Source organism: Lonchura striata, chromosome Z, assembly GCF_046129695.1.
Source record: "Lonchura striata isolate bLonStr1 chromosome Z, bLonStr1.mat, whole genome shotgun sequence".
In the NCBI taxonomy this organism is placed as follows: domain Eukaryota; kingdom Metazoa; phylum Chordata; class Aves; order Passeriformes; family Estrildidae; genus Lonchura; species Lonchura striata.
Genome location: NC_134642.1, coordinates 65,845,197 through 65,855,614, shown reverse-complemented (window position 1 = coordinate 65,855,614; position 10,418 = coordinate 65,845,197). Strand labels below are relative to the sequence as shown.

The 10,418-nt window shown below is 46.7% G+C and overlaps 1 long non-coding RNA gene across 1 annotated transcript; it reads right to left on the bottom strand.

Annotated features, from left to right (window-relative positions):
• Window positions 1–350: 350 nt before the first annotated feature.
• LOC110476476 (uncharacterized) lies at window positions 351–2,839 on the bottom strand. The gene is made up of 3 exons (XR_002466415.1): window positions 2,733–2,839; window positions 1,493–1,559; window positions 351–549 (listed from the first exon to the last, which is right to left on the bottom strand). It is a non-coding gene; the product is annotated as an uncharacterized LOC110476476 (long non-coding RNA).
• Between the last annotated feature and the right edge of the window lie 7,579 nt (window positions 2,840–10,418).

The window sequence follows — 10,418 nt, the reverse complement described above, 5'->3', positions numbered from 1 at the left end:
CTTGGAACGGCTCCAATGGGATGGTAAGGGTGGAGCCACGTCGATACAGCCGTCCACGGAAGGTGATGTCAGCATTGAGGTGAATGTTGACTGTGGTGGGTTGATCCCAAGCAGCCACCACAAACTGGGCATTGCGGGTGGGGCCGGGGTTGGGGGTGACCACATGGTATTCCGTCCCCCACCTATGGACTGGAATAATGACGGCAGAGTCAGCTGCTGTGGGTTTCTCGCTGACCATCACTGCGGTGACAGCAGCAGTGGTCTTCACCACCACAGCATTTTCAAAAATTTGGCTTCCCACCATCTCAGCTTGGGGTGGGATCTTCACCAGGACTGGTTGGTTGGCAGCTGCCTGCACTGTCATCCGTAATCCAGGTTTCTTCATGGAGATGGTGGCAGTGGTGGATGGGGAGGGGCCAGTGAGGAGGAGGAGGCGGAAGTCACTGCGAAGAGTGCGCTGGTTACCATTCTGCAGAAAGGCCACCAGGAACTCGTCACCCAGGTGAGGTGGTGACATCTCAGATATGATGCTGGGGGCATGGAAGAGAGCTGGGAGGAGGAAGAAGAGGGGTGGGTAATCTGATAGATTATTGATTTAATGGATTATTAATTTGATGGATTACTGATTTGATAGAGATGTGATTGGTTAGATGGATAATTGGTTTGATGGACAATTGATTTCAAGAATTGCTGGATTATTGATTTAGTGGACTACTGATTTGATAACTGGATCAATTTGGTAGATTATTGATTAATGGATTATTAATTTAATGGGTTAATGATTAGTTAAATTATTGACTTTATGGACTTTCAATCTGATAGACCTTTGATTTCATTTGCTAGACCATTGATTTGATGAAAAATTTATTTAATGGATTATTGATTCAATAGATTATTGAGCCAATTGACTTTTGAGTCAATTAATAAAGTGATAGACTTTTTATTGGGCAGACTGTTGATTTTATGAAGTGTTAATTTCTTGGGCATTGTTTTTTATTTGATGGTTTATTGAATTTATGGACTATGGATATGATTTGATGGTATATTATTTTGGAGAAGAAATTTAAATTAACCTTGATCTGACAGATTATAGCCTTAATGGATTACAGATTTGATGGACTTGATTGATATTATGAACTATTAATTTCTTAGATCACTGATTTGATGGAGTTGTAAGTTGATCATTGATTTGATTAATTTTTCATAAACTCATTCATTCTCCAGTTAGGAGAGTAAGCTCCAGTTGGGAGACTAAACTCTGAAAAAATATTTAATGCATTAGGTTAATCTGTTGGATCAACATTCACAGGAAAAAATAGTTTGAAAAATCATGAATTGGGATGAAACCCTAATTAATTCCCTGGGAAAAAGATGGAACATTTAGGCTGGGGAATCCAGCTTCTGAGCTGGATAAACCTTATTTTGAGGCAATTCATTATTTCAGGGGAATTTTATAGCTTTTGGAGTATCTCCTCAACCTGTTTCAACTTACCCCAGAACATAACAATCCAGAACCATCTCAGCACATCTGCTTTTCCCAAGCTGCCATCCATGATGCTCTAGGTGCAAAAGGTGAAAAAACAGTCAAATTCTCATATTTTTTTTTAAATTTTGAAATTCACTAGAATTTTCCCAAAATTCACCATTTCTTGACATAAAACTCACACAAATCCCCAAAATCTGTATGTTTCAGCCAAAAAGTCATCCCAAAAACCAGTGTTGTAGTTAATTCGTCCCCAAAATCTGCTCACATTCAAGTTATCCACAAATTCACTACTTAAATTGCATTTACTCAAAAATGTGAATTTTATTGCACCTGGTGCAAAAATTGGCTTTTGGAGGGGTATTTCCACTTGTCTTCCCCCACCATCCCAGGTACCTTTGAATCTCCTTTCCTTGTTTTTTCTTTCCTCTTTTGCTCCCTTTGCCTTTTATTTCTCCCTATTTTTTGTAATTTTATTTTTTCCTTATTTTCTCCATTCCTTCTTTTGCTTAATTTTTCCATTTTCTCCTCTTTTCCCCAAATCCCATTTTTTGATCCAAATCCCCCTTTTGTTTTTCCATTACTTCATCTTTTTCCCTTTTCTATCCCTCTCTCCCTCTCCCTCCTTTTTACTGCTTTCCTCCACATTTTTCATTTCTTTACCCTTTTATCCTTTCCTCCCCCTTTTCCCTTTTTCTCCCCACTTCCTTCATTTTTCTTTTCTTCTCCCTCTCCTGTTTCCTTTTCCTACCCTTTTTTCTCTTGTCTCACTATTTTCCCTTTTTTTCTGCTTATTCCCCCTTTCCCATATTTTCCCTATTATCTTGCCTTTTCCCTGATTTTCCTTTCCTCCCCTTTTTTGCTTTTTCTCCCTTTTTTCCCTTTTACCTGTATCCCACTCTTGCTCCTTTTTTTTTCTTTGCCACTCATCTTTCCTGTTTTCCTTTCCTCCTTTTCCTTTCTTCCTTCTTTTTCCCTTTTCTTCTCTCTTCTTCCTTTCCTTCCTTTTCCCCTTCTCTTGTTCCCTTCCAAACCCCAATCCTTTCTCCCCCAAATCCCTTCATAAATCCTCCAATCCCACTGCTCCCAGGACCAGACTCAGGGCTAGGGTAGTAGGGTAAGGTGGGGGGGGGGGGGGTGGGAAGGAGAAAAGGGGGAAATTGAGGAGTCTTCAGATGGATTTTCCCACAATATGGAAAATCTTTCCTGGTGAAAAATAATCAGTTATTAGATATACATTTGTCCTTACCTGTCTTTGGCCCTGTTTGGTCCCCAGCTTCACTCTGTATCCCCAAAGAGCTCCGTTTTATCCCCAAATCTGTGAAGAAATCACAATCCCAGGACAGCAGATCTAGCTCCTCCCTCAATTATTTTTTAATTTTGGCAGAAAAAGTGGAAAGAAAATTACTAATCCAGGCACCCCCAGGGGACCACCCCACCAATGACGTGAGATAATTTTTGGCCAGAAAAGGTGAAAACAAGAGGAAAAACAGGGTTTTTTTGTTAAAACTGATGTCAAAAATTGGCATTACGGGATATCAAGGTTTTTTCCCAATGTGGTTTAAATTATTACACAATGAAAAGGAGGTGATGGAGCAAAAAAAGTGTAGTTTTTGAGAAATAGAGGGTGTGATTTGGGAAAAAAAAAAAGAAGAGGGAAAAGGGAAAAAAGGGAAGGGGAGGAAGGGATGGATTTTTAAAAAAATGCATTTTGTGGGTTGAGGAATGCATGCGATCATTAGGCCCAGGCCTATGGCATGAGGTGCACCAAGGGGAAGTGCCAGGTCCTGCCCTTGGGTCACAACAACCTCTGCAGTTCCAGGCTGAGGCACAGTGGTTGGGAAGCTGCCCTGGGGGTGCTCATGACAGCAGCAAAACCTGAGCCAGGTGCTCGAGGTGGCCAAGAAGGCAAATGGCCCCTGGGCTGTCCCAGCCATGGTGTAGCAGCAGGAGCAGGGCAGTGACTGCCCTCTGTGCTGGGCACTGCTGAGGCCACACCTCGAATCCTGGGGGCAGTTTTGGGTCCCTCATGGCAAAAAAGACATTGAGGGGCTAGAGGAAGTCTAGAGAAGGGAACAGAGCTGGGGAAGGGTCTGAAGAACCAGGAGTGGCTGAGGGAGCTTAGGAGGCTCAACCTGGGGAAAAGGATGATTAGGGGTGACTCTACCACTTTCTAGAATTACCTGGAAGAGAGGTTATTGCCAGGTGGGAGAGAATCTCTTCTCCCAGACAACCAGCAGCAGGACAAATGAAATGCTCTCAAGCTGTGCTAGGGGAGGTTCAGGCTGGACATCAGGAGGAATTTCTTCAGAGAAAGGGTGACTGGGCTTTGGAATGCCTGCTCAGGGAGGTGGTGTAATCACCATCCCTGGAGTGCTCAGGAAACATCTGGACATGGCACTCAGTGCTGTGGTCTGCTTGACATGGGGTGTTCAGTCAAAAGTTGGATTTGAGGATCTTGGAGGTATCTTCCAGCCTTAATGATCCTGTGGTTCTGTGAGTAGAAATCAAGGGTGGGGAGGGGTAAAGTTGTGTCTTGTATGTTTTTTGTGTCTTGTGATGTCCAAGTGTGTTGAAGGTGCAGCATTTTGGGGGTGTGTGCTAGGCTGTCTGTTCTGGGCCTTGTCTGCTGTGCATATGGCTGCCATCATAACTTCATATTGCTCAAGGCCCCAGAAATTGCCACCCAAAAAGGCAAAATTGGATTAATTCTGTCACATTTCACCCTAAAACCCCTTAGAACCCCAGCAACTGTGGGAACAGTGAGGGTGATGGTAACTTAAGTGTGATGACGTCATCATGGATACCAAGACAATGACATGGACACTGCAATGTCTTAGCTGCAATTTTATTGCTCTGTTAGAAGCTGGCATGATCTGATCTTGACTTCATCGGTGATAACAGTGGCAGTGGTGATGTCCCTCTGCCCCACTCCCTTCAATTCACCTAGAGAGGATATCAACATCCCAAGAGGATGAGCCACTTTCCACCAAAATCCCCAATACTCCTCCAAAAGATCCCAATATTCCCCTCAGAAATCCGTATTTTCCTCACAAATTATCCCATAAAATTCCCACCTTTCCCCAACAAACTTCCAATTGTTCCCCAAAAGCCCAATTTTCTCCAGTTACTAATGCCCCTAAATTCTCAATATTCCAACCAAGATGCCTTCAGTTCCCCCCAGATTGCTAATTTTCCCAAACAATTCCCATCTCCCCCTAAATTCACAGTGATCTTCCCACAGCTACAAATTATTGCCCAAAATCCCCACTTTTCCCCACTCATTCCTGAATTTATTCCCAAAATTCCCACTTTTCCTCCAAATTCCCAATTTTCTCCTCCAATTTACAACCAGCAGGTGTTGTTCAGCTGGGGAGGATTCACACCTGTCACCTGGAAGTCACCCACCTGAAAGACCCAGAGTCCCTGGGACTTGATGTTGGAGGTGGGGGTGATGTTGATGATGTCATTGGTGTGGGATCCAGGAATGTTGTAGAAGTTGGTGTCATCACCACTTTTGAATCCTGCCTAAGAAATTGGGAGGGAGGGGGGGGGAATCTAGGAGGGCTGACCCCACCCAAAGGGGTAGTGGGCCCCTAAAATGATTTTAGGATGAAAATATACTTGCTGTCACCCAGAAATTATATGGACCAATCCATGACCATCACTATCATGATCATCTCCAGAGGAAGGGTGAACAACCTCCTGTCTTCATCATCATCAATCATCATCATCATCATCATCATCATCATCATCATCATCATCATCAATCATCATCATCATCATCATCATTGTCATTACTATTTATCATGTCTAGAAGATGTGTGGACAACCTCCTATCTTCATCATCATCACCATCATCACATCATCAATCATCACTATTATCATTATAATCTCAAATATTTGGGATGGGCCAACCTCTGACCATCATCATCATCTCCAGAAGATGGGACAGGGCAACATGACCTCCCCAAAAATGGTGTGGGCCAATCCCTGACCTTCATCATCATCATCCTCAGAAAATGGAGTGAGACAACCTCCCCCTCCTCTTCCACCCTCTCCACCTACATGTCCTGGGGTCCCTCCAAGTCCCGTTTCAGCGTCTCCATCACTCACTGCCCCTGTAGTCCATTGGATGTCCCAGTAGTTAAGGATGACATAGAACATCTTGGAGTCAGTGGTCAGCACAGCCTGGAAGGTGTTGCCTATCCCAAAGGAGAAAGATCACAGAGATCAAGGATGAGTTATGAAGGTCACGGATGGGTTCTGGATGTCAAAGATAGGTCGGTAAACAAGGCCACCAAATGGGTCAACAAGAGCCAATGGGTCACCTTCATGCCCCATGGACCATGGGCCTCACCTTTTCAGAGGTGGAGCCATAGTAGGCCACATGGTCCCAGGTGGCCACAAAGGCCCAGGTGGGGGTGAAGAGGCTTTTGGGGAAGGACTGGATTATGTGCTGGTTTATGTCTTCCAGCAGTGCCAGGTCGGTGGTCTGGTGGTAGAAAATGTCCCCACCCAGCACGTTGTCCACATCTGCCCAGAATGGGATCACAAAAGGGTGCCTGTTCACCTGAGGGAAGGAGTCAGGGGTGCATTGTCTGATGGGCTCATCAAAGGAGATCACCCCATTGTTGTTCACCTGGAGCAGGTGGGTCCAATACTTTGACTTGGGTTGTGGGGTCCTTAAGATGGACCCTAAAAGCATGACAAGAAGTACCACCCATAGGGACTCCCAACACCGATCAACACCCCAAGATCCACCTCCCACAGGACCCCCCCCCAAGACCCACCAACCAAAGGAATCCCAACTCACAGGACCCCCCAACCCCCAAAGAACCCCTCAAGATCCATCAAGATACCCCACCCACAGGACAACCCCAATTAGCAGATCCATAGAACCCTCTAACAGCAACCACCCCCAGGGCCCTGCCACAGCCCACCACCCATAGGATCCCACAACACCCACCAATCCCCCCAAGACCCACTCATGAAGGACCCTTACAAAATTTGTTGTGGGATCACCCATGTGTGAGGCTTCTGGGTCTCTGACCACTCTGCTTGTCAGAGAGCCGAGTCCTCGGAAGCCGGATAGCGTAATGAAATCTTCCTCTATGAAGGCGGGACGGCACACAGGCGGCTTTTTTCCAGGAGCGTTTATTGAGGAACAGCAATTCAGGGAGCGAAGGGAAAACAACCACTCCAGGAGGGAGCTCGCTCTGAGAGCGTCGAACAGGGGGCGGAATCGGGATTATAACGGGGACAAGAGAGGGAGGGTCCAGGCATGAAGCGTTCAGTGAGGGAAGGCTTCGGGGGCAGAGTCAGGGTCGAGTGGCAGGGTTATAACCAATGAGGGTAAAGGGAAAGAGCGGCTTCAGGGAAGGAACCAATGGAGGTATAAAGAACAAAGAATTTTCTAGCACCAAGGGATGACAGACATACTGATTGATAACAGGGGAGGCAGGGAACTACACACCTGTTACCTCCCAGGGTAATTCGGGGGGACAGTTTCCCAAGTCCCCTCCCACATCTCCCCCGTTCTTGTTAATTAAATAAATATTTGCCAAAGTCTTGGTAAGCGTCTTTTTGAAGATGGTTAAGGCAACTGAAATGAGAAGGACAATTATGAAAATCCAAAAGAGTCCTTTTAAAATGGAGGCTGCCCACCCGGGAATGCCCCACTGCATCAATAGTTTGTGGACGGGGTCCACAGCCGAAGTTTCCGTTTTGATGTCCTGTACTTCGGTCCGGATCCGCTGGATGTTGGCTTGGATGGAAGTGCTCCGTGATGTTAAATTGAAGCAACACAATCCTTCGAAGTCCTCGCAGCTGTGGCCATGGGCGAGCAGCAGGAAATCAATAGCCGCTCTGTTTTGTAATGTGGCTTGCCTGGTGGTTTGCTGGTCTGCCAGAAGATCGGAGAGGGCGGCAGACGAGGCGTTGGCATGCTTGCTTATCCAACACTCCAGGTGAGAAAGCTCACCGAGGGCCTTAGCTGCTGCATACCATGGTAAAAAGATGGATACAGCGACCCTCTTTGTTTTTCCCCAATCGTAAATTTCGGAGTCACAATTTTCGTCGAATTGAGCATATGATCTTTTGGTGCGTGCCAATTGTCTTTCTTTTTTCCAATCTAGAATTTGAGTTCTGTTTGGAGTGAGGGTAGCAAGCTTGCCAAGGCTGCATGGGCCTCCCTGGAGCCGAGATGGAATTCCCGACCATACTCTGTCCCCACAGATAAGAAACATCCCCCTGGGCAATGTCTTGGGATGAGTGGATGAAACCGAAATCACCTGGCTAGTATAATTGCACCAGGTTTGGCTGTTATATTTTTTACTGATAGGTGTTACATCTTTCCGGTATGTGTTTTTGGCCAAGTCAATTCCGTGCCAATTTTGACTTGGCCTCCTATAATAGGATTTGACACAATATCTAGCTGTGAAGGACCCCAGTAAGTCCAATTCTTGGGGTTCCTCTTTGCTGTTGGGCAAAATTTTGGTCCATTCATCCCAAGTATCGACCGGGTTAGGCCTCCTACCCGTGGTTCGGAGCAGGTCGGAATTGGATACCGGCCAATCATCAGCTACCAAGGGGACCCCCACCAGGCAAGTGGACAGGGGATTGTCCACGTTGCCCATGGCCAGACATAGGTTATCCTGCTGCAAGGACTTTGCCAGCGTGATCCAGACATTTTCTTTCGGCTGTGGTACCACCCAGCCATCTGCTACATGCAGCCACAGGAGGATGGAAAGCGTGGCTGCAACCAGCTGGGCGCAGTGGGACATCTTCTGTTGTTCCTTTTGGGTGAATGATGTTCTGGCAGCCATCCTAGTACTAAAATTAAACAAAACAATATTACCAACATACATTTGGTTCCCTCCCCTCCCCCAGCTCCCCCTTTTGGGTTAAAATAAAAATAAATTTCAGGACGGAGGGGTAAAGGGATGACGGGTTAGGTATGAGGGTAGAGGGAACGGCACAGGAGGGGATGGGGTGGCGGAAGTTGTTAAGTCTTGCAGAGGTAGGTATGTCCTTGTGATGAGGACCCGGGAGACGATGTTGGGTGGTCTTCCGGTCCTCTTCTTTTTTCTCCGTCGCCACGCCACTGCATTATCTGGTGGTGATTGTGATGGGGTCGCTGGGTTGCTCCTCGCTGGGGGGTCCGTGGTAGTGCTCTCCAGGTACGGTTTGACGTATTTTCCAGGAATCCATTTGGGACCCTGGGCTGTGGAAACACAAGCGTACCCTCTCCCCCACGTTATCAGAGGGTACGGCCCTGAGATGATTTCTGATTCTGGGTCTCTGATGAGGACTGGCGGACGCTCTTTCAAAACTGCCCTGGTGTTATTGCAAAAGTGTCTGAGTGCAGGGGGATTCGGCTCTCGGTCAGAACAATTTAAGAAATTAAGAACATAAAGTGCCTTGCATAATTTTTCAACTGGTGTCATGGCCAGAGCCGAATCGTGTTGTTGTTCTAGCAGCCTTTTTAACTCTTTGTGGGAGCGTTCCACTATTGCCTGTCCTGTGGGGTTATGGGGAATGCCGGTGGAATGGGCAATTCCCCATTGTTGTAGAAATTGTGCGAATCTTGTCGAGGTGAATCCAGGCCCATTGTCCGTTTTGATGGCTTTTGGGACTCCTAATGTGGCAAATGCCATGAATAGATGTTTGATGATATCTTTTGTTTTTTCACCAGTGTGGAGTGACGCGAACACGGCCCCAGAAAATGTGTCTATGGACACATGCAGGTATTTCAGGCGGCCAAAAGGATTATAGTGAGTGATGTCTGTTTGCCACAGCTCCAATGCTGCCAACCCTCGGGGGTTTATCCCCGTTGGCAGCGGTGGAAGGGCGAAGGACTGACAGCTTGGGCATGTGGCTAGTATGGCTTTGGCTTGTTCTTTTGATATTTTAAATTGTCGGGCAAGGGCAGGTGCATTTTGATGGAAAAACGCATGGCTGAGCCTTGCCTGTGCAAAGATGTCTGGTAAGGTTAATGAAAGTGCAGGTGCAGAGTAATGAGATGTCATTGCAAGGAGGTCGGCCATCCGGTTCCCCTCTGCAATAGCTCCTGGCAGGTCTGTGTGAGCCCGGACGTGCATAATATAATAGAGTTGCTCTCGGTGGGAGATCAGCCAGATTAATTCTGTGAGCAAATCGAATAACTGTTTGTTTTGAACTTCTTTGAGCAGGGCGTGTTCTGCCCGTTCTGCTACCCCGGCAACATAAGCCGAATCTGTTACCAGATTGAAAGGTTGCTGAAATTTTTTGAATGCTCTCACGACCGCAGCAAGTTCTGCGATCTGGGGGGAACCCTCAACCAGTTGGATGTCAGACTCCCACTTCTGACTCTCCGGGTCCTTCCAAGTGATCACCGATTTGTGGGATTTTCCCGACCCATCGGTGAACACCGTGAGAGCACCTTTAATAGGTGTTTTATTTTTGAATGACTTTGGGGCCAAATATAACGTGTCTTTGAATATTTTATGTTTAGGGTAATGAATGGAAATCTGTCCAGGGTAACTGTCTAAAGCAATTTGCAAACTTTCGTTTGTCTGAAGCAGGGATTCCAATTGTTCCAAATTAAGAGGTAGGTAAATGCACGCCGGGTCACACCCTGCGAGGGTCCGGAGGCGTTGTCTGGCCTTTATTATTATTCTAGCCATCAACTCTGCAGGAGTTGAAATAGTTTTCGCTGGCTGGTGCGGGAGAAACAGCCACTCAATGATAAGGAGTGGGTCCTTCCGCCCAGCGTCCCATTGAAAAAGCAGACCATGGAAGTTTGGGCACTTACCCAGTATGGCAAGGGTGACGGGAAGGAGCCGATCCACACGGTGGGCCTGACGGGATCGTATGGCCTCAGCGACTCTCTCCAGGGCTCTTTTGGCGGCAGGTGTTAGCTCGCGAGGGGAAGCTAGGTCGCTATCTCCTCGTA